The 23790-nt window shown below is 39.1% G+C and overlaps 1 protein-coding gene and 1 pseudogene across 1 annotated transcript in view; one reads left to right on the top strand and one right to left on the bottom strand.

The window, feature by feature from the left end:
* SHB (SH2 domain containing adaptor protein B) overlaps nucleotides 1-23790 on the bottom strand; it is a 367480-nt gene that overhangs the window by 187538 nt on the left and 156152 nt on the right. The window lies entirely within an intron of this gene.
* LOC118834091 lies at nucleotides 1295-2258 on the top strand (annotated as a pseudogene).

Raw genomic sequence — 23790 nt, 5'->3', positions numbered from 1 at the left:
CACAGAACAAATCCTTTTATTAAGTCCATGTGAACATTTGGGGTGAATTCTCTAAATTTGTGCATCTTGCATTTCTTTTGAGCTACTTCAATTCTGCTTTGTTTATATAGCACAGCATGCCATGTTGAGTGGTCCTGTGCCACTGTCTCCCATGTCACACAATCAATTCCAAAGTTCGTCAGAGAGACCTTGAGAGTGTCCTTGTATTGCTTTGTCTGACCACTGTGTGAGTCTTTTCAGTAAGCATGCATTTGGCAGTTGAACAACATGGCCAGCCCATCAGAGTTGTGTTCCCTGTAGCAGAGTTTGAATGCTTGGGAGTTTAGTTTGAGAAAGGACTTCAGTGTCTCAGTGTACTTCCTAGGGATGTACACATTGATAATGAGGTTGGTGCACATGTTGCCAGAGCTGGCTCAGTGTTTGGGAAGGCTCCAAGGGAAAGCGTGGGAGATAAGAGGTATTAGACTGCCCACCAAACCGAAGCTCTACAGAGCCATTGTGCTGACCTCCTTGTTGCATGCCCATGAAAGCTGGACAGTCTGCCAGTGCCATGCCAGGAAACTGAATAGCTTCCATTTGAATCATCTTAGGAAGATTCTGAAGATCACCTGGCAGGATAAGGTACCAGACACTGAGGTCCTTACTCGAACACACACATACACATGTTCCCAAGTTCAGACTGCACTCTATGTCTGCTTGAGGAAGTTACACCAGGGAAGCGGGACATTATTGGATTCTTTTGTTATATACATCCTTTTGGCCAGGGTGTGGACATGGTGTTGAAAACCCTGATGATTTCTCCTAAAAATCTCTCCCTGTACTCTGGACTAGTTTGCAGCAGCTGAATGGCAGAACAGCAGAGTTGACAGTGAAATATGAGGATAAATATTTGATGATCAGCGCAGCCAATCCCTCTCCCCTCCTTTGTTGGAGAACTAAAAAGTATTTTTACAACTAAGATTTTCCACTATTTGCTCACCAAGGAATCCTATTAATGGAATATAGATTATAATTTCAAAAGGGGCCAGTTAGAACACAGACATTTAAAGGGGTTAAGGAGTGTCTAATACACAGAATGAGCTGATGCTGTGACAATGGTCACTCTTCCAGCTGCTGCAAGAGACTCATATGGCTGGGAGCAGTCATGGGGCTTGGGAGTACCTGCTCAATGCCCCAAGCAGGGGCTACAACCTACACTTGTGGCTAAACCTTAATGCCTCCTGTATAGAAACAGCAATATGGCTCTCCCCAGGTGTCCTCGTGCAAGTGACATCATCTTTAAACCCTTCGTGGCAATCCCTGAAGCACCTTCGAGATGCCCAGGGAAGACAGGGCTACCTGGAAATCCAATTATTTCCTCAAGATCATCCAACTTTTGGATGATTATCCAAAATGCTTCATTGTGGGAGCAGACAGTATGGGCTCCAAGCAGATGCAGCAGCTCCGGATGTCCTTCCATGGGAAGGCTACCGTAGTATTGATGGGAAAAAAACACTGTGATGCGTAAAGCCATTTGTGGGCATCTGGAAAACAACCCTGCCCTGGCGAAACTGCCGCCTCATATTCGGGGGAATGTGGGCTTTGTGTTCACCAAGGAAGATCTGACCGAGATTAGACATATGCTTCTGGCCAATAAGGTGCTAGCTGCTGCCCGTGCCAGTGCCATTGCCCCATGTGATGTCACTGTGCCAGCCCAGAACACTGGCCTGGGTCGTGAGAAGACTTCCTTCTTCCAGGCTCTGGGTATCACCACCAAGATTTCCAGGGGCACCATTGAAATCTTGAGTGCTGTGCAGCTGATTAAGATCAGGGACAAAGTGAGTGCCAGCAAGGCCACCTTGTTGAACATGCTGAACATCTCCCCGTTCTCCTTTGGGCTGATCATTCAGCAGGTGTTTGACAATGGCAGCATCTACAACCCTGAAGTGCTGGACATCACGGAGGAAACTTTGCACCTTTGGTTCTTAGAGGGTATCCGTAGCGTTGCCAGTGTCTGTCTGCAGATTGGCTACCCAACTGTTGCATCAGTACCCCACTCAATCATCAATGGGTACAAGCGAGTCTTGGCTGTAGCTATGGAGATTGAGTACACCTTCCCACTTGCTGAAAAGGTGAAGGCCTTCCTGGCTGACCCTTCGGCATTTGCAGTGGCTGCCCCTGTGGCTGCTGCCCCAGCTGCTGCTGCTCCAGCCAAGGTGGAAGCCAAGGAAGAATCGGAGGAATCTGAAGAAGATATGGCATTTGGTCTATTTGATTAGCCCACAGGAAACAACTATTTCAGCCAGTTTGTTTGTGAAACAAAGAAATAAAAGTGCTCATTTATCTCAAAAAAAAAAAACCAGCAATATGTTGACAGCTAGAAAACTTAATATAAAATGCCTTTCCTGGCTACTCTCCAGTCTGTTTGCAGACTGGAGAGTGATTTGCAAAGAAACGCCTCTGAGACAAAAGGCACTAGGGTAGTTGGTGATGGATCTTTTCTGCCAAGAATATTCTTTCACTTTTGCCTCTTGGAAAGAGCTCTGGACTTAAGAATCAGGAAGCCCTGGGTTCCAATCCCACATTATGCCCTTATTGGCTGCGTGATCCTAAGTTACTTAATCTTTTGCTTAATTTGTTTTTTACTTAATCAGTTTGCTTATTTGTAAAATGGGGATAATAATAGTACCTACTTCACTGAGTTATGAGGATTAAAAGAAATAATATGTAAACCACTTTGCCAACCTTAGAGTGTTATATAAATTGAAGGTATTATTAATACTACATCACATGTTTGCGTGTTTTCCTCTGGTCTGACATCCCGGGTCTCATATTTTGTCCTCTTGGGAGAGCTGAGTTCCTTTGTAGGGTTCTAGTTCCCAGTATGTATCTACTATGTATGGCTAGAGGCATTTTCAACTCAGTGGGAATCTTTTTTTCTCTGTAGGAAGCTGAGATGATATGTTATGGGTACTCTGATTTCCAACAATCTTAATCAATTTGGAGAACTTGGAAAATCCAAATTTAGTGTTTCCTCAGAGGGCAGGAAAAGGATTAATATTAACTTAAAATCAAAGCATTTCAGTGGTGGCAGAGTTCTCAGTAGCCACCTGAACAAAATCTCCTCTACAACATATAACAAGGGGTCATCCAGACTTTGCTTAAAGACCTATAAGGAGTGGAAATCTATTGCTCCCTAATCTCCCAGGCATCCCATCCCATTTATGGATAGTTCTAATGGTTAGAGAGTTTTCCCTTACATCAGGCCTCAATGTTCATCTCTGTAATTTCCAACCACTGCTTCTAGATCTGCTCTCTCGGGCCAAGTAGTAGTACTCAGGGGTGGTATGGATTATTACCTATGATGCCCAAAGTATTGTGCCATGTGGACTAGAGGTAGAAGTATTGTTTGTAAAGGAGAGGTGAGAGGATGATTATGGGGAAGGCCTTTTTGGAGGGAACATGGTGCATTTCTCTGCAATCCCAAAAACAATATGGGCAAACATTTTTTTTAAAGATGTAATGCCTTCCCAGAGACCAAGTCATTGTAGGATGAAGTTGGAACTGCAAATGCAATGTATCCTGATTGGTTGCATCTGCTTGGAATCAGTTCAAGCTGCCAAATTAGTCAGTAAAGGTGGCAAAAGAAGCATACAGGTAGGTCTTTAATAGGTAACATCAAATTAGAAAACAGTAAAGAATAAGAATCACTTTTATGAGAACTCTTTAAAAAATTTGTATTAGATACATATCTACAAATGCCCAAGTAGGAAACAAATTCAAACCACACAACATTTCCAACATTATAAATTTTCTTTTATGGGCTTCTGATACAAAAAGCTAAATAGAATGCTTAGATATCCTTGTAGGCCAGGTTGGAATGATGCTATCTACATACTGATATAATATCAAGGTTGAAATATTTTTCATGATCGGTATTTGCATAGGTTTTAATATGGAAGATATGGGGGTACCAAATGATAACAAGCTGCCAGTGAGTGACAAAGAAATTTTAATTAAGTTGTAGATTAAAAACATATATAAAAGTATAATCTAAATAACTGCTTAAGGATTTGTTTCCCATTTTTGTGAACCAGAATAAAAGTGTACCTCAATGCTTTTGAAAAATTTTTAGTGGGTTTTGATGATTAAAAAATATATACTTTTTTTGGATCCAATGTTTCCTTTGCTAGAATTCTATGGCAAAAACATCATAAAAATAAGAGGGAGGGGACTATTTGTACAAAAACATTCATAGATGCTCTATTTGTAATAAAAAATAAATTAAATAAAACATGCATTATCATTTAACTTTTCTGTGCCTAAGTTTCATCATCTGTAATATGAAGCTAGGCTTAATGGTTTCTAAGATCTTTCCAGCTCTAAAACTGTGATTCTATATTCCCCAAATGGGGAATGGCTAGCTGAATCATAGGATGTTCACAGAAGGGAACACTTTGGTGTCATAAACAGTGATGGATCCAAGCAAATATGGAAAAATGACACCAGAAGAACCCAAACTGCATATTTTTGTTGTTTACTCATTTCAATTGCGTTTGATTCTACACTACCATATTGAGGGGTTTTGGGGCAAAAACACTGCAGTGGCTTGTCATTTCCTTCTCCAGCTCATTTTACAGATGAGCAAACTGAGGCAAACATGATTAAGTGACTTGCCCAGTGTGACCAAGGACTTGCTAGGATGTGTCTGAGCCTAAATTTGAACTCAAGTCTTCCAGAGTTCCAGTCTGGCACTCCATCCATTGTGCCACCTAGGTGCCAAACTATATATACATTGACTATATTAACAAGAAAGAAAAGAAAGAAGGTAAAGACCATGTCAGAAAAACCGGGAAGGAGACATAAAATGAAAGTGGTTTTTTGTTTGTTATTCATTAATGCATTCAGTTTTACCTTGATAAATATTAAGATTCTTTTGTAAGATTTTAATCCCTATTTTCCATGCTGATTGTATGCTTACTGCACTTGAGACTGTTGACTCCTCTTTACTTCTTGAGAGCAGGGATTGTTTCATTCTTTGTACAGTATTTATATTACCAGTGTCTAACAGTGCTAGGCACACAGAAGGCATTTAGTGAAGGCTTATTGACTGACTGATCCCCAAGTAGAATGTAAGTTCCTTCAGAGTAGGGGCTATTTTTTCTTTTGTCTATGCATTTCCAAAGTCTAGAACAGTGCCTGGAACATAGTTGGTGTTTAATAAATGCTCATTGAATGACTCTCCTCCTCTCTAAAACTCTACTCAAGAATAGAATCATTTTTATCAAATTCTATTTTTTCTGTACAACTTGTCATCAAATTCTAAGTCTCCAAATACACAAATGACTCTGATACTAAAACAAAACAATGATAATTTAAACAAAGGCCATGGCCTGATTAATCTTGCAAGGCTCATCTCAATTCCTAATTATCAACTCCTTAGTTGCACTGGAGCTGCAAATTCATTCCTTAGCCTCCAAACCTGGCTACAAATTGTACCTTTGATATAAGTGAGCAGTTTTTGTGAAACACTGCTAACTGAAGAAAACATATTTTGAGGGCACCAAAAAGGGATTCCAATGTAACTCAATACAAATTCATTGCACGCATAGCATCAAACAGCTTGGAAATACCAGCTCTGACCCTAAAGAGAGGCTTATATAGGAAAGGCACAACCTTCTTTTTGAGTGCTTAGTTAAGTGTATCATCTGCTTTGGTTTGGCATTTTTCCAACAACTAAGAACCTATAAAAACCAATGCCACTTGACAGCTTATGTGGTATCTCCAGGCAAGCTTGCTGGTTTAAAGAGAGAAGGGGAAAAAGAGGAGGAGGGGCATAGCAGCTGGCTCATTACAGCTGCTGTCAGGGTGGGGGGAACCCCCAAGCAAACCGACTTCAGATTTTACTCACCTTTTCCATTTTGGGACTATGAGAGTTTAAATGAAAACCGCAGGCAAAGTTACTGTATACACACCACACAGTATAAACCATACATTCATTTTCATTTGGGCATGACAAAGAATGCTAAACACACCACGATGAATTTTTTTCAACCCAAAAGGAATCTTTTGTTAATCTCCCCAGTGTATATATTCTAATATTCATTCCTGTTATCCTTCTGATCTATTTTTAAAGCTTTCCACCCTCCAATTAAAATCCAAAGAGTCTTCTATGTCTTTGTGGCTTCATGCCAACAGAAAATCTGACTTTTTTTTTAAAACAGTGTGGGGTCATTGAGTGAATTTGTGGCAACTCTTTTTCTGCCCTTAGTTATTTAAGAGGTTTATGATACAGAGTTCTGGTTTAAAAAAGTGGCAAAGAAGAAGACAGAATCAAAGACTTATTTTAGAGAAGGCATAAAACAAACTAGCATTAATGTGGCCTTTAAAAGTTTGTAAAATACTTAATGTTATGTCACTTCAACAGTGCCAGGAGGTAGCTGCTATTATCATTCCCATTTTATGGGTGAGGAAATTGAGGCACATAAAGGTTTAATGACTTGTCTACAATCACACAGCTAGCGTCTGAGGCAGGATTTGGACTCAGCTCTGATTCTATGTCCTGTGCTCTAGTCTAGCTGCCCTAATAAAATCCCCTTATTTTACAGGGGCAGAAAATTATGTTTGTTTAATAAATGTTTTTTGCCGTTGAAAACAAATTAAAACTCACTTATTGAAGTTCTATTTGAGGGTGAATTTTACCTTTTAAAAAAATCTAACTTTTCCTCAGTGCAAAAAAAAAAAAAGATAAAATTCATTAACACCGCAAAAGTGCTATACGATATTTAAAATAATTTAGAGAAAAAACCTAGGTCACCTCAAGCACCTGGTGGCACCATTTGCAAAAAAGTAAAAAAGATTCAGTTTTGAATCCAGGTTTTTCACCTAATACCTGTGTGACCTTGGGCAACATCTCTTGGTTACATGGTTTGGCCTATAAGGTCCTTTCCAGAGCTAGATCTATGTTATGATCTCATGAATTCCAAATCATTCTTTTTTCATTTTAAAAATCAAATCCCATTGTTAATCATATCACTAGGAAAACTTTTTTTTTAGCCTAGTTTGAGTTATTAGATGATGCAGTGGGTAAGAACTCCAGGCTTGGAGTCAGGAAGACCCGAGTTCAATTTTGAACTCAGACACTTACTAGCTGTGTGAGATGCCGGGCAAGTCACTTCACTCTGTTTGCCTCAGTTTCCTCACCTGAAAAATGATCTGGAGAAGGAAATGGCAAACCACTCCAGTATCTTTGCCAAAAAAAACCCAAACAAACCCCAAATGGAGTCACAAAGAGTTGGACATGACTGAAAAAAAAACGACTGGACAAACATACTCAAAAGTAATAAAGCTACTTTAATACTTCATGTTATTACCTTCAATTATTACTATTACTAATAAAGCTATGCTTCTTAAATATTCTGCAATTCAGTATGTTCGTCTCCTCAGGCTGTCAACCAGCATTTCCCTAACCCTTCTAACACATTCCTCCTTCCTTCCCCTATTCCTGGAATGCCCACCTTTCTCCTCTCAGACTGTCTAAATCTTCCTCACACCTGCCCCTAAATCTCTACCTCCTCCACAGCCCTTCCCTGACCACTTCAAGCTAAGGGGATAGTCCTCTTCTGCACAACTATATCAGTTATGGCATATATAACTCCTCTGGCAATTAATCAGTCTTGCACTGGGGCCACCTCTTCAATTTTCTAGGAATATTTACATTTCGCATTTTAGTTTAAATTTTCGAGTGCATCTCTAACGAGATAACAGTAAGCTCCCTAAGAGGAAGGAATTGTGACTTCCACATTCTTGTATCCTCCTCTGAGCCTGGTACAGAGTACGATGTTTAACAAACAGTTGGAGATATGATTTGGGGGAAAAAAAAGATTTTGATTAGGGAACATTTTTAAAAAGTATTTAATTTAACTGAATTGACTTATTATGTTAGTGCCACTGTAGCTGGGTTCTGAGAGGCTCTGAGACCTACCTGCATGAATTCTAGGAAATTTAGTTTTAAGTAGAAAGTTTCCTTCCTCTCAACTGAGAAATTATTGAGAGAGATGGACACAGAAAGAAAGAAATGTGTGAGAAGAGACACTGTGTTTTGAGTAAGGGAGGAGATGGGACAGAAGCTTAAGATGGGGAGCCAGGGTTTGGGGAATCTATCACTGAGTGCCAATGGCTGGACAATTGGGTGAGTTTGATGCCCCAAACCAAGCTGTGTTCAGTAGACTCCTGCAAGAGGACCAGTGATTTATCTCTCCTCACTTGTCTCTCAACAGAAGAGCACATGTTGAACCTAAAAGCTGATCTGTTCTTTTACATTATTTCCTGACTTAAACAGCACTTTCAGGCCAGCTTGGAGAAAGCTCAAATTATTTGAGAAATAATTTCTCAGTTTGTTTAAGAAAGAAAAATAAGATTGATCAAAATTGCTTTTGAGGGAAAAATGTCCTTACTGTTCAGTGGGAGTGGATTAGTCATAAGAGAGACAAAGACAGTGATTGAGATTGGAACAGAGAGGGGAAGATTTGCTAATATGTTTAATCCTGTTAATCTTTTGATCTATTTTTAAAGCTCCCTACCCTCCAATTAATTTCCAAAGAGTCATAATTCTTTGCTGCCTCATGCCAACTGAAAATCTGATGATGTATTTTTATTTAAGAAGTATGGGGTCGAATAACATACACATTCAACTGGGTATCTTACCCCACAGGACAGAAGGAGGAAGGAGATAAAAAAGCGGGGATGATAGGAGGGAGGGCAGACGGGGGAGGAGGTAATCAAAAGCAAACAATTTCGAAAAGGGACAGGGTGGAGGGAGAAAATTGAATAAAGGGGCATAGGATAGGAGGGAGCAAAATATAGTTAGTCTTTCACAACATGAGTATTGTGGAAGGGTTTTACATAATGATACACATGTGGCCTATGTTGAATTGCTTGCCTTCTTAGGGAGGGTGGGTGGGGAGGGAAGAAGGCAGAGAATTTGGAACTCAAAGTTTTAAAAGCAGATGTTAAAAAAAAAGTTTTTGCATGCAACTAGGAAATAAGATATACAGGTAATGGGGCATATAAATTTATCTTGCCCTATAAGAAAGTAAGGGAAAAGTGGATGGGGGGCGGAGTGGGGTGACAGAAGGGAGGGCTGACTGGGGAATGGGGCAATCAGAATATATGCCATCTTGGAGTGGGGGGGAGGGTAGAAATGGGGAGAAAATTTGTAAATCAAACTCTTGTGAAAATCAATGCTGAAAACTAAAAATATTTTAAAAAAAGATTAAAAAAAAGAAGTATGGGGTCATTGAATGAATCCTGTTGAAACTATTTTTCTTCCCTTAGTTATTCAAGAGTTCAGACTCCTCTGTCTAAAAATCTAGGGGTAAAAAAAAACATGAACAAAAACATTGCTGGCTGTTCCAAGCAAGACAGCATAAATTATAAATAAATTATAACTAAGTTTGACATATCACTCAAAGATTTCTTTTCCTTCAAAATCATCAGGTTCAAACCTCTCATTTTGGAATTACAGAGGATGGAAATTAAGAACTAGAGAGGTGGCCACACAGGTAGCAAACCTAGAATTTTTTCCACTGATTTCTAAGTCAGCTGGAATGCAGGGTCCCACAAAGAGTGCTCAGGTCACCTGAAATTCTGATTTCGTAGTAATTTTAATACATCATTCAACAAATATTTATTAAGCACCTACTATGGCACCAGGTACTATGCTAGACAATGGGGGTTTGAAGACAAAAACCTCAACCGTTCCTGCCTTCAAGGAGCTTACATTCCACCAGAAGTTATACTCTGTACAGATATAGTAACTATTAAATATGCACAAAGCAAATACAAAATAGTTTGGGGGTAGGGGTAACACTAGCAGATAGGAGACTGAGGAAGAAAGGCCTCCTGTAGAAGGAGGTACTTGAGTTGAGCCTCAAAGCATTTCAGAAGGAATGTACTTTGAGCATGAGGAATGTGTGGTCTGTGCAAAGACATGGATGGGAAGTGGCACATTGTGAACGAGGAAGAGCAAGTAGGCAGTTTGGCTGGAACACAGAGTATGTAAAGAGTACCAGGGTATGATAAGCCTGGAAAGATAGGCTGAAGCCAGATTGTGAAGGGCTCAATGCCAAAATGAAGGAGTTTTATTTTAGCTTAAAGGCAATAGGGAAGTTTTTGAGACTGTGGGCAGACATACTTTAGGAATATCACTTTGGCAGCTGGTTGAAGGATGGGTTGCTGAGGGGAGAAACTTAAGTCTCAGAGACCCATTTGGAGGTCACTTGATCACTTATCATAGTGTATTAGAGCTGGAAGGGTCCCCAGAGATCATCTAAATCCAACCCTCTCATTTTACATGTCAGAAAGTCAGGTCTGGGGAAGTTAAGTGACTTACTTGCCCTAGGTTACATTCCCTCTAAGGGCTTACTTCTGGGTCACTTAAATGCAGAAGTGGCTGTTATATTAACCCAGGCAAGTGGTAAATTCCCTAGAGAATATGGCTCCAGCTCAGCAAAAAATAATTTCATCATACTGAAAGTGGCTAACTATACAAAGGTAAAGGAAACAAGAAGATGGCAAGTGAATTAGTTCACTTGCAGTATGATAGTGACACACCCTGAGGATGTATTTAAGAAAATTCTGATCTTGACAGAGATGACAGCTTAAGATGTAGAAGACATACACTGTTGAACATGAGCCATCAGGGAGTTTGATTTGCTTGACTATACATATTTGTTACAAGGGTTTCTTTTTTATTTTGTTTTTATTTTTATATTATTTTGTTTTTATTCAATTGGGGATGGGTGAGAAGGAACAAAAATAAATGTCAATTGAAAAATAATAAAATTTTTTAAAAAGAAAAAATAAATAAACCTGTGCTATATTATATACACATTTCTGGGCTACTCAAATCATTAGCTTTAAAGGTGAAAAGAAATTTTCATATAAGAAATGTAATCACTGATGTCTACTACAAAACAAAGCCCTCTACTCGTAAAATGATGTCTAGCTATTTCAAGCACTCCTATAAATGTAAATACCAAGTCATTTTATATAGTTCCTATCAAAAAGTCTCAGAGTCCCAGATTATAAACTCCGACTAACTACTAACTAACTTCTGAGGATAAATGAGCTCATGTTTCTTGACTCCTGAGCACGTCAAAGTGCTACATTCAGGGATGCCAACCATTAATTTTACAGGATGCCCCCACAAATGGCAATGATACTAATGAGGCAAAGTTCCCAGAACTGTAGAGCCATTAGTTACTCATTTATATTTAACCTTAGACTTTCACCTTCAAGGCTAGGTCAAATATTTAGATAATTAGTTAAGTAATCCATACTCTCCAAAAAGAAGAGTGGTTTAACAGCCTGGCGGTTACTCATTTCTCACCCCAGGAACAAAAGGGAAACTTCAACAATTCATGTTTTTACTGCAATGGTAATAAAACCAACTTAAAACTACAGTAAAAGGCTGCAGTGAATGAGGGCATTTCAGAAAAACAAAAAACTTGGCTTAATAACAGTGCTGGACATGCTACAGATAATCATGGTCGATTGATAGGTTAAGTAACATGTAAAATGCTGCATGCATGACTTATAAGTCAAGAGATAACAACAGGGAAGGGAAAGTAGTGCAATTAAGTACAATAGGAGAGGTATTCACACAGTACTGTGGGACTTCAGAGGAGGCAGAGATGATTCCTAAGGGGATGAGGAAAGCCTCGGAGAAACAAATCCTTTCATCCTGGCCTTCTGTCTCAAAAGATAAAGATAAAATTGCTTTCTCGCCTTCCAAAGCTAACCCTTCTGGATTCTGTCATTTAATCTAAAGTTTATTCCTTCCAACACTGTGTCATCTGCAAGTGGGATAAACAAGCCTTCTATGACTTCATCCAAGTCACTGATAGAAATGTTGAAAAGAACAGGGCCAAGGACAGACTCCTTTGGCACCACCGCTAGGAACCTCCTTCCAGGTTGAACATAAACAGCCATCTGAGTCCAATTCATACCATCAGTTCCAAAATTACAACTAAATTGTGGTCTCCTGGGTCCCAATCTCTCTGCCTGAGTCACCTAGCTCAGGGCAGAGCTTTGCATTCAGAAGGACCTCAGCAGATTTTTATTCATAATGACAATGATGATAATGATCCCATCTGGGACCACAATAGAAAGTCCTGGCAGGAGGAGAACTCCCAAGCCTGCTGGGTAGAGAGAAGTTCACAAAACTGCCACACTCCAAAAGTCCACAGTGACTTCTCTGGAACTGGTCACCCATTACTTCAAGGCACAATAGGGATCTAAAATCAGTACATATAAAGCACATCTTTCAGCAAAGTTTAAACAAAGACGAACTTTTTTGAATGAGTATTACAGTAATTACTTAGGAGTACTGAAACATAGCTCATTTGCATAAATGTCCTTGGAAAATAGGTCATCTCTGATTTAATTTTCTATTTTCAGTTGGCCCTTTCTATCTACCTTTTCTCACCTATATGCTCCACAACAAAACAAACTTTAAATATTTCTATGACAAATCTCTCAACACTACAATGTAAAAGGGGGCCGGGGAAGGGTAGGTAAAAGCATGGATGGTTGTTAAATTTAGAATAAAAAAATAACATTTCATTATAAGAAAAAGATACGCAGGGATACAAATAAATATTTTAATAATTAGTTCTCCACTTGAAGAAATATTTAAAATTATATAAATATATGATATAAAATATGAAACACTTAACTAGGCAACATAATCTAATTGACTGTAAGGTGGTACAGTAAATAGAGTGCTGGACTGTGAGTCAGAAAGACCTGAGTTCAAATTCTGCCTCAGATACTTACTAGCTGTGTGACTCTGGGCAAGTCATTTCATCTTTATGTGCCTCAATTTCCTCATCTCTAAAATGGGAATGATATTTGCATCTATCTCCCAGGTTATGGTGAGGATCAAATGAGATATTGTGCAAAGCATCTAGCAAACCTGAATGTGCTATACTAGCTCTTATCGTCATCATCATTGTCAAGATAACATGAAAAGTACAGGGCCAACTTTGCAACCCTGCGTGGAAGAATTCGCCAAGTCATTTAGCTGCTCTGCATCTAAGGTGACTTCTCCGTGAACTGAGAATACATGAGGAGGCAGATGAAACAGTCTAGTTTAATGGAGAAGAGTCAGAGGACCTGCCTTCAAGCCCCTGTGCTGTGATTTCCTAGGTAGATGAAATTGGGCAAGTTATTTAATCATTCTAAGCTTCATTTTCTCCATCCATGACATGGGAATGCTAAAACTTACCCTCCCACTTCACAGGGATGTTCTGAGGATCGAACAACATGATGTACACAAATCTGTACATTTCAAAACACTACATCAGTTATTATTACTGAGGAATAGTTAGGCACGATTATCATATTAGTACTAATTTCCTGTCTACTGGAGGAAAAAAAATTCCATTAATGGCCACATAAAATATGCATTTCATCCTGTGATGAAAGAGGGTACAACATTCTTGCTGATAGATAAGACTCAGATGCAATCTTTGCTGCCACCACCCAAGGTAATAAATGGCAAAGGATTTCTCTGCCTGAGATAGTGACCTTGAATCCCTATTCCCTTCTTCTCCAGCCAAACTTTTTCTCTCATCCTTTCAAGTGCAGCTCCGTGAACAGTTTGGTTCCAGTACACAACGAAAATTTATAACAGTGTAGGAGCATTATGGGGTAACACATGAAATAAAATCGAGATAAAACAAATATGTAGGCTCACACTATTCAACTTGCTTGGGATAGTTTTAAGTAATTAAAACAAGGGCAACAACCAAAGATGATATATGGCTTGGCTGGACCCTCTCCCTTCCTTATCTTTTTATAAATGCTTCTGACCCCCAAAGTTGTGGCTGCTGCACAATCGCAAACCATATGCATGATGTTAGTGTTTTTTTCTGCAAGTATGACCCCATTCTTGGTTTGTTAGTATCCATTAATTCTTTCCTGCCAACTCTTTCAGTCAGGAACAGCCAGGTGGCACAGTCTAGGTATGCCTAGAGTCAGAAAGACTCATCTTCCTGAATTCAAATCTGGCCTCAGACACTCACCGTGTGACCTTGGGCAAGTCATTTAACTCTGTGTCAGCTTCCTCATCTGTAAAATGAGCTGGAGAAGGAAAAGGCAAACTACTCCAGACACTGCCAAGAAAACCCTAAACAGAGTCACAAAGAGTCTGAAACAACTGAACAACCACCACCAATCCTTTCTGGAAATCCAGCTTGTTGTACAGTAGACATCACCCCTTTCTCAGTTTCCTTTGCTAGTTCATCATACATATCACATCCCTGAACTGTAGTAGGCATCCCCCAGGTCACATTCCTAGGCTGATTTCTCTTAATTCCTTAGATTCTCTCGTGGCAACCTCATCATCTCTCATGGGCTTAAGTATCACATCCAAAAAGATGACTCACAGATTTCTATCTGATACTATGCCCCCTCCCCCAATCTAAGTGAGCTTTGGTCCTTCATAACCAACTGCATATTAGACATTTTGAATGGATGTCCCAGCAATATATCAAATTAAACTGGTCCAAAACAGAATACATCTTTCCCAACAAATCCACCCTCTTCCAAACTTCCTATTTCTGTGAAAGCCATCTTTGTAGTTTCCCAGGTCCATAACCTAGGTGTTATTCTTGACTCACCACTCTCCCTAAACTGACATATCCAATTAGTTGCCCAATATTGCCATTTTTAACTCCTTAACATCTCTCAAACCCTACCCCTTCTTGATATTCACATATCTGTCTACTTACTTCAGGCCCTCATCAACCTTGGATCCAGATTACTTCAACAGCCTAATTGATCTCCATTAAACACTGCTACCAGAAGGATTTTCCTCAAGAAAATCACACTATGCTACATATTGCCTCACCTCCTCAATATCACATCATGTTACTCCATGTCCCAAACCCCAGTGGCTCCCCATTGCCTCTGGGATAATATGTAAACTCTTGTTTAGCTTTTCAAACTCTACAAAACCTACCAGTATCTTTTCTGCTTTCCGGTATATTACTTTCTCTTTCTGAGCTCTGTTGATCCAGCTAAACTGGCCTTCTCTCTGTTCTTTGAAGGCGATACTCCAGGCCCTTTGCACTGGCCATCAACCCATGCCTGGAATACACTCCTTCTCACAGAATTCCTCTCATCCTTCCAGATGTGGCTCAAGTACCACCTTCTACTTGAAGTTTTTCCTTCCTGATCTCTACTCTCACCCCTACTCCAACTGTTAGATCATTCCCTCTAAAACTATCTTGTAGTTACTTTGCATTTTTTGCATTTATTCTCTTTATATTCATTCTCTCTCTCTCTCTATATATATATCTATGTACTTATCTCCCCTGATACAATGTAAGCCCCTTTAGAACAGTGATTGTTTCATTCTTTATATTTTTATATTTTGCAGAAGCCACAGAAGACATGCAAAGGCCAGCAGATAACACAGAAAAAGTTTAGAAACTCAAAAATGCCTAAAACGTCTGTATAGTATTGTATAATGTCAACATATTTTCTCTTTTAATACCATAATAATTCAGACTTCTCTGGTACGAAGAGAAGGCTGATAAATTTTACACAGATTTTTCAGATTTCAACCTGGCGATGTGGAAGGGATAACCATATTTTGTTAAAGGCTTTTTCTGTAGTTATTGCTAAAATCGTATGGTTTGGGATATTTTTATTTAAATAATTAATTGAGCCCCAGGAGAAAACAGGTCCTTTTCACTTTGAAACCCAGTGGTTTCTGTTTGAAACTTCTACTTCATAGCTAGTTTCCTCACCCTGTCTCCCAGTGTTCTCAGCTCTGCCCCTGGAAATCCTATAATATCTTTACTGTATCTCCTTTTTCCCTTAGGTGCTTTTTGAGTCACTGAATGTTGAATCACAACATCTAAGATTTCCAGTATTCTAGTCTCTTTTGTTTATCTGTATTAAGCCTCATTAGCTCCTTCTATTCCACCAGAGCCCCCTGCATTCCTGTGACATCAAACCACAGCCATTTCCCTCAACACATTACACTTACGTTACACATATGTGTTTTTTCTTGAGAAGTTCCCCCTGTCTTCCCTAAAATACTTAAAGTACTTAAAGTCCCACGATTACACTTTAATAGAGAAAATTCCACCTCCTTTGTCTGAATGTTGCCTTTGCATCTGTGGTCGCCACACCCCCCCCCCCAACTACCCTTTTTGGATGTGGATGAAAAATGTGTCAGAAGTACACAGAACTCAATTCTACCAATTCAATTTGAGAAGCGCTTATTAAGCAACCACACTATATGTGTATGTACTGAACACTGCTAGGTGCTGAGAATACAAAGGTGAAGAATGAGAAGATTCTTGTCTTTAAGAAGTCTACAATCTATCATATGGCAGGGAAGGCAGGGGGTCAGCTAGGCATTTCTGTGAATAGAATGTGTGCTTGGACTCAGAAAGATGTGAGTTCAAATTTGACCTCAGACACTTACTAGTTAAGTGACCCTGGCTAAGTCACTTCACCTCCACTTGCCTGAGTTTCCTCATCTGTAAAACGGGGATCATGATAGCACCTACTTCCTAGGGCTGTCATGAGGATCAAAAGAGATAAAACTTGTAAAAGTGCTTAGCACAGAGACTGGCACATAGTAAGCACAATACAAAGGCTTGCTATTATTATTATTATTATTATAATTATTATAACATATTCATAGATCAATATGATGAAAGATAAAGTGTGACAGAATTGTAGCACCATCAACTTTTATAACCAGAATAGATGCCTTAAAATGTTTCTTTCCTCCTTTCAAATGATGTGTTTACAAAAAACATAATGAGAATACTTTAAGTGTTTTTAAAGGCATGTTTAAAAATAGGGAAGGTACCATAAGCCAGTCTGAAATGGGTTTCTGCAGAAAGGCTTTTTCTTCAGAGGCTGTGGTAAATTTACTTTTTAAGCAGTTTCTGGTGGGCTAAGTGGAACTTGATGACAGTAACAATATGACTATTTACAAATCTGATTGTAACTTGTGATAAAATGAACCTATTTAGCAATAACAGGACTGCCCAAAAGTGTCCTAGGTTTGTGTAACATTGGAAAGCTCCCTTACAATGGCTGGTTTGTGCTCAAGAGAATAGTTTTTGTGGGTCACGACCCCATATGATTTGCACATCTTTCTACCTAAAGGCTGCCACCAACTAGAGTAAAGGAGATAAATTTTCCTTGAGGAAAGGTTTCTGGCAGGTGATGGGACCAGTTTATATTGGAATCCTACAAAACATTATGCTGTCATTGTATGGTCTAAGGGGTGAAGAAAAATGTAGAATCACAGTGAAGAAATAACAAATCAGAAAAGCACTTAGAGAAAAATCTATTTCATCTCTCTGCCTCCTGAGCAGACAATACTGAAAGAACCCAAGGACAAGAGATTGTTTCTCAAAAATCCCTAAAAGGTTTCCAAAAATTTCACTTGAATATGCAATCTAGTATATCATAGCCATAATGGTCTACCCTTTTCTAAATGGCTCAGCTATTCCCATAATAATAAATCATTTACAACTGCAAATTTTCTCTAGAAAAACTACTCAAAGACAATTCAAGTTGTTGAGATGACAGAAAGTACTAAAGCTGACAGCCAAACTGATGGGGGAGGAGAGAAAAAGGTGTGTGGATTGAATAGGTAGTCAAAAAACAAACATTCCACAAGAAACCATTTAAGAAGAACAACCAACCACATGAGACATATACTTTTTCAAGCAAAAACAAAGGCTTGAGCTTCATGGGGTTACACAGATATAGAGGGCTGAGTAAGTCTTTATGGAAATTCTAGAGAATTACTTTCAGAAATTGTCCATGAAGGCAAGGCAGTGAAAATTATTTTGAGAATATTTTGTTGATGAAATCCTCTTGCTAATCTTGAAACTGATGGTACTTTGGGCTTAACTATTAAAAGAAAAATCATGGATACACTAGAGAGTAGCTACTGATGGGAGAGTTCAAGGACTTTGGTGGTCTTACTTGATTGTCTACAGACAATCATGGTCTCACAGTACATAAGGAAAGGCCATATTTTTCCTATTGTTTTAGCTTGAGGTTGTTCTCCATCATCTATCTCCAGAAGAATTTTTGGCCTTTCATGCCAATTTACTCTCCAGAGCCTACAGGTCAACTCTCTTGGGCCAGTCTTGGCCTTTCTGTATGTATTTTAGGGTAATTCATTAACCGCTATTGACTCGGTTAACCAATCAGCTTCATATTGCTTCTAGGTGAGTATGCCTCACCAGATCATCATAATAACGTTCATTAGCCTCAAACTTTGAACCTTGGTTTCTACTGCATATCCACAAAAGGAAAAGATAGGGAGAAAACGACAGAAAAAAAATAATGATTCAAAACCACATCTTACACATGAATGCCACCCTTTATGGAAGTTCTTGGTCACCCTTTGGTCACTCAGCTCTTTCTAATCCCAGGAAAAGACTTTTTTGTTTATTTACAATTCTTAAATAGGGCAGCTCACTTTTAATAGTTTCCTTTGAACCTTGCTTTTAGATTTTTATCATCAAGGAAAAAATGCCTATGTGTTTATATCTACATGTCTGCAGGGATAGGGAAGGACTCTTGGTGAGTAAATAGAGATAATTGTGGAGTTAGGCTCAGTTAGGCTATGGCAGTGACATGAAATTAAAGATGACAACACTGAGTGTTGTTTCAAAGCTCCATGCAGATACTATTAATCCTGTCGACCCCTTTCTGCAAGAATATGTCTAACTCTTCAAGGTTAAAATGTCACTGAGACATTTTTTCTTTCCAACTCTGTCTCACTATCAAATTGAGGCTCTCTAAGAGCAGGAGTATCCTCAAGGCTTTGAGGAACAAGAGACATCAACAGATTGTTTAATTTTGCTTCTCAAAACTGCAACCTCTGAAATTTTGTCAGCTCCCTACAATACATTCGGGATCAGGGTTGCATTGGTGATTAAACATTTTGATCTCACAGAAGAAAGGTTTTATATAAATTGAAAGTATTCTCACTTAACAGTTTCCCCCACCCCTCCAAAGATAGAAATATCCATGAGAGTCAGCCCAGAACACTCCCCTCTCTAACAAACTGTGTCAGCTTTCTAGGACTCACTTACGAGCTAAAGTACAAAGCATTCTGTGAATTCTTGCTACTACTTAGGGGAAACACTAATGAATTAATTAAAAAATACCCTTTAAGAAATTGGGAAAATGTGATATATTCTGACAGGATAACTAGAAATTGCCATAAGCCTGAAGAGACCAGAAAACAAAAAAGTTTTCTTACTGATCCCTATTTTAGACGTAGGATGTTGAGATGACACCATTAACAGTCACAAGAAAGAAAAGCATAAAAAGGTGATTTTTATTTCTACAGGACAAGGAAAATTTCTTTTAAACAAGGGATCTTAGGCTCAGGTTTTCCTTCCTTTCTTTACCATGAAAATTAATAATATTGATAATATTTCTAAGGGAATACTTAAAGTACAAACTTAAAGACAAACTTTTGTAACTTCTAGAAAAGCACAATTTTACACTTGAGAAGTTTTATTACAGAAATCACTGGCAATTTATAGGACTGCTACTATGCAGAAATAAAAATAATAATGATAGCTACCTTGTATATGGTACTCCTCTGAGCCTCACAACTACCCTAGGAAGGAGGGTAGGATTACTCTCTTTGTTTTACATTTGACAAGATTTAGGGTGAAAGAGGTCAGGTGATTTCCCAGGGTCACACACCTGGTATCTGTGGCAGGATTCTTTCTGATCCCCGTCTTTCTGATTCCAATCTGGCACTTTATTCACTGCCTCTATTATTATGCATATAACACAAAGGTATGTTAAGTATACAAAATATGGCTGTTTTAAATGCTTCCTAGATATAAGGTACTGTGTTAGACACTGTGGGCTACAGAAAATTCAAGACATGCTTTCTGCCCTTTACTAATCTGCGATACAATTGGGGAGAGAAGATCATTCAATCCAAAAGCATTTTTTGAATTAATTTATTTATTTTTAGTTTTCAACATTCATTTCCACAAGATTTTGAGTTCCAAATTTTCTCCCTATCTCTCCTCTACCCCCACCCCAAGATGGCATGTGTTCTGATTACCCCTTCCCCCAGTCTGCTCTCCCTTCTATCACCCCACCCCACCCCTCTTATCCCCTTCCCCCTTACTTTAATATAGAGCAAGATAGATTTCTATACCCCATTGCCTATATATCTTATTTCCCAGTTGCATGTAAAAACAATTTTTAACATTTGTTCTAAACACTTTGAGTTCCAGATTCTCTCCCTTCTTCCCTCCCCACCCATCCTCATTGAGAAGGCAAGCAATTCAATACAGGTTATACATGTGTAGTTATGCAAAACATTTCCATAATAGTCATATTGTGAAAGACTAACTATATTTCCCTCCATCCTATCCCACCCCTCTCATTTATACCATTTACTTCTTTGACCCTGTCCCTTTTCAAAAGCGTTTGCTTCTGACTACCCCCTCCCTGAATCTGCCCTCCCTTCTATCATTCCCTCACCTTTTATCCCTTTCCCCCCTATTAGGGTAAGATACCCAATGTTATTCCCTCCCTCTAGACAAATCTGATGAGAGTAAGGTTGACTCATTCCCTTTCACCTCCCCTCTCTTCCCCTCCATTGTAACAGCTTTTTCTTGCCTCTTTTATGTGAGATAATTTATCATATTTTATCTCTCCCTTTCTCTTCCAATATATTCCTCTCTTATCCATTAATGTTATTTTTAAAATATTATCCCTTCATATTCAACTCACCCTGTGCTCTCTGTCTATATATATATTCCCTTCAGCTACCCTAATACTGAGAAAGGTCTTATGAGTTACAAATATCACTTTCCATATAAGAATGTAAATAGTTCAACTTTAATAAGTCCCTTATGATTTCTCTTTCCTGCTTACCTCTTGATTCGTGTATTTGAAAGTCAAATTTTCTGTTCAGCTCTGGTCTTTTCATCAAGAATCCTTGAAAGTCCTCTATTTCACTGAATGTCCATTTTTTCCCCTGAAGTATTACGCTCAGTTTTGCTCGGTAGGTGATTCTTGGTTTTAATCCTAGCTCTTTTGCCCTCTGGGATATCATATTCCAAGGCCCTTGATCCCTTAATGTAGAAGCTGCTAGATCTTGTGTTATCCTGATTGTGTTTCCACAATACTTAAATTGTTTCTTTCTGACCACTTGTAATATTTTCTCCTTGAATTGAGAACTCTGGAATTTGGCTACAATATTCCTAGGAATTTTCCTTTTGGGATTTTTTTCAAGAGGTGATTGATGGAGTCTTTCAATTTCTATTTTCACTCTGGTTCTAAAATATCAGGCCAGTTTTCCCTGATAATTTCTTGAAAGATGATGTCTAGGCTCTTTTTTTGATCATGGCTTTCAGGTAGTCCAATAATTTTTAAATTCTCTCTCCTGGATCTATTTTCTAGGTTGGTTGTTTTTCCAATGAGATATTTCACATTGTCTTCTATTTTTTCATTCTTTTGGTTCCATTTTATAATTTCTTGATTTCTCATAAAGTCATTAGCTTCCATTTGCTCCACTCTAATTTTTAAGGAATTATTTTCTTCAGTGATCTTTTGGACATCCTTTTCCATTTGGCCAATTCTGTTTTTATGGCATTCTTCTCCTCATTGGCTTTTTGGAGCTCTTTTGCCATTTGGGTTAGTCTATTTTTTAAAGTGTTATTTTCTTCAGTATTTTTTGGGTCTTCTTTAGCAAGCTGTTGACTTGTTTGTCATGATTTTCTTGCATCACTCTCAGTTATCTTACCAATTTTTCCTCTACTTCTCTTACTTGATTTTCAAACTCCTTTTTGAGCTGTTCCATGGCCTGCAACCAATTCAAATTTTTCTTGGAGGCTTTGGATGTAGGAGCTTTGACTTTGTTGTCTTCTTCTGGTTGTATGTTTTGAATCTTCCTTGTCACCAAAGTAAAATTCTATAGTCTGATTTTTTTTTTATGCTGTCCACTCATTTCCCAACCAATTACTTGACTTTTGAGTTCTTTGTCAGGGTATGCTTTCAGAGTGAAGAATGCTTTGTCCCAAGCTTCAGGGGTTTTATGCAGCTGTTTTCAGAGATACTTCTTAGGTACCTGTAAATCTTCGGTTCTTCTAAGGTGCTATGATTTAAGGAGAGGTGTTTTCTTTTCTCCTGGCCTGTGCTCTGGTCTGTGAGTGACCACAGGGACTCTCTTCTGCTTTGGAACTGTGAGAAGGCACCAGAAGCTCTGCCATGCCAATGCACTTCCCCACTCCAAGATTGCCACCCAGGACTATGACCCAGATCCAAGCAGGGCAAAGCAAGAGAATCCTGCCTCAGCACCAGCAAAGAGACCCCTGCAATCCCACTCTGATCAGCTGCTTGATCCCCCCACTATCTGTGGGTCTGGAGCTCCAGAAGCAGCCACTGCTGCTGCTGCCACCACCACCTCCACTGCCCCAGGGCTGGGGCCAGACCCTGCTCTTCTCTCACGCAGGTGTGACAGAGTTTCCCCACTGAGCTTCTACTTTGTCCTTGGTGTTTGTGGGTTAAGAAGTCTGGAAACAGTCACAGTTGCCAGTGATTCAATCCCCTGAGGCCTGCTCTGGCCCTGTGCAGCCCACACTGGATTGTGCGCCACTCCCAGACGGGTATGACAGACCCTTCCTGTTGGCCTTCTAGGTTGTCTTGGGATAGAGATTTGTTTCACTCAGTCATTTTGTGGGTTCTGTAGCTGTAGAATTTGTTTAGTCATTTTTTACAGGTATTTGGAGGGGTTTGGGGGAGAGCTTAGGCAAGTCCTTGCTTTTATTCTGCCATCTTGGCTCCACCCCCCAAAAGCATTTATTATGTATCAGGCACTGTGCTAAGTGCTAGGGATGTTATGACTCACATTCTACTGGGAAACACATGTACTTATATGTATACATATGTATAAGTATACATGATATACACAAAAATAAACATAAATGCAGTTTGGGGATAGAGGCCAGTATGAATGAATGGATGAAAAAAAATTATGAAATGCTTACTTTGTGCGAAGTAATGTGCTAACCACTGAGCGTACACATTCTAATGGGGGAGAACACAGTACGGAAGGCCTAAGGTGCAAGTAAGATGTAAAGAGTTTAGTGTACAGCAGCAAAACAGATGATAATGCCTTTTCCTTAATGTTATTTCCACTTATAAAATCACATCAGCTTTGTTTTTTAAATCTTATTTTCTGACATTTGACAGTTCCAAGGGCTTTTGGCAGTAAAACACTTTCTTTTCTGGATTTTCAGTAGCTGTGGCTTTAGCACCTGCAGGAATAGCTGGCTGTCTCTCCACAGGAGTGGCTGCTCAGGATGCTGGCTGAGGGCACTGGCCTGGAACCCAAGAATTCTGGGTTCTTAGTGGGGGTCAAATAATTTTTTTTAAAAAAAGATATGGAACATCTGGCATGTTTGAAGGTAGTAGGGAGAAAAGCAAGTGGATAAGTAGAGGTTGAAAATTATTTAAATTGAAGAGATGATTGAAGGGCAAGTGCTAGAGGAGACAGGATTAAGGAGACAAGTAGATGGGCCAGTCACTTCATTCTCTGAGAAGTGAGCAAAGAAGAAAAATATATGACAACTATAGAAGAAGGTCAGGTAGTATATAATTCATTTCTAAGTGGGGCTGGTAAGACTATAGAAGTGCTACAGAATCTGGGGAGAGGGAGGAGTAGACTAGTCACAGATGTCTTCGAGGAGGAAGGCGGGATTTGAGCTGAGC

Source organism: Trichosurus vulpecula, chromosome 1 (genome assembly GCF_011100635.1).
Source record: "Trichosurus vulpecula isolate mTriVul1 chromosome 1, mTriVul1.pri, whole genome shotgun sequence".
NCBI lineage: Eukaryota > Metazoa > Chordata > Mammalia > Diprotodontia > Phalangeridae > Trichosurus > Trichosurus vulpecula.
Note: the sequence above shows the minus strand (reverse complement) of the source record. Positions and strands in the feature narration are given on the sequence as shown.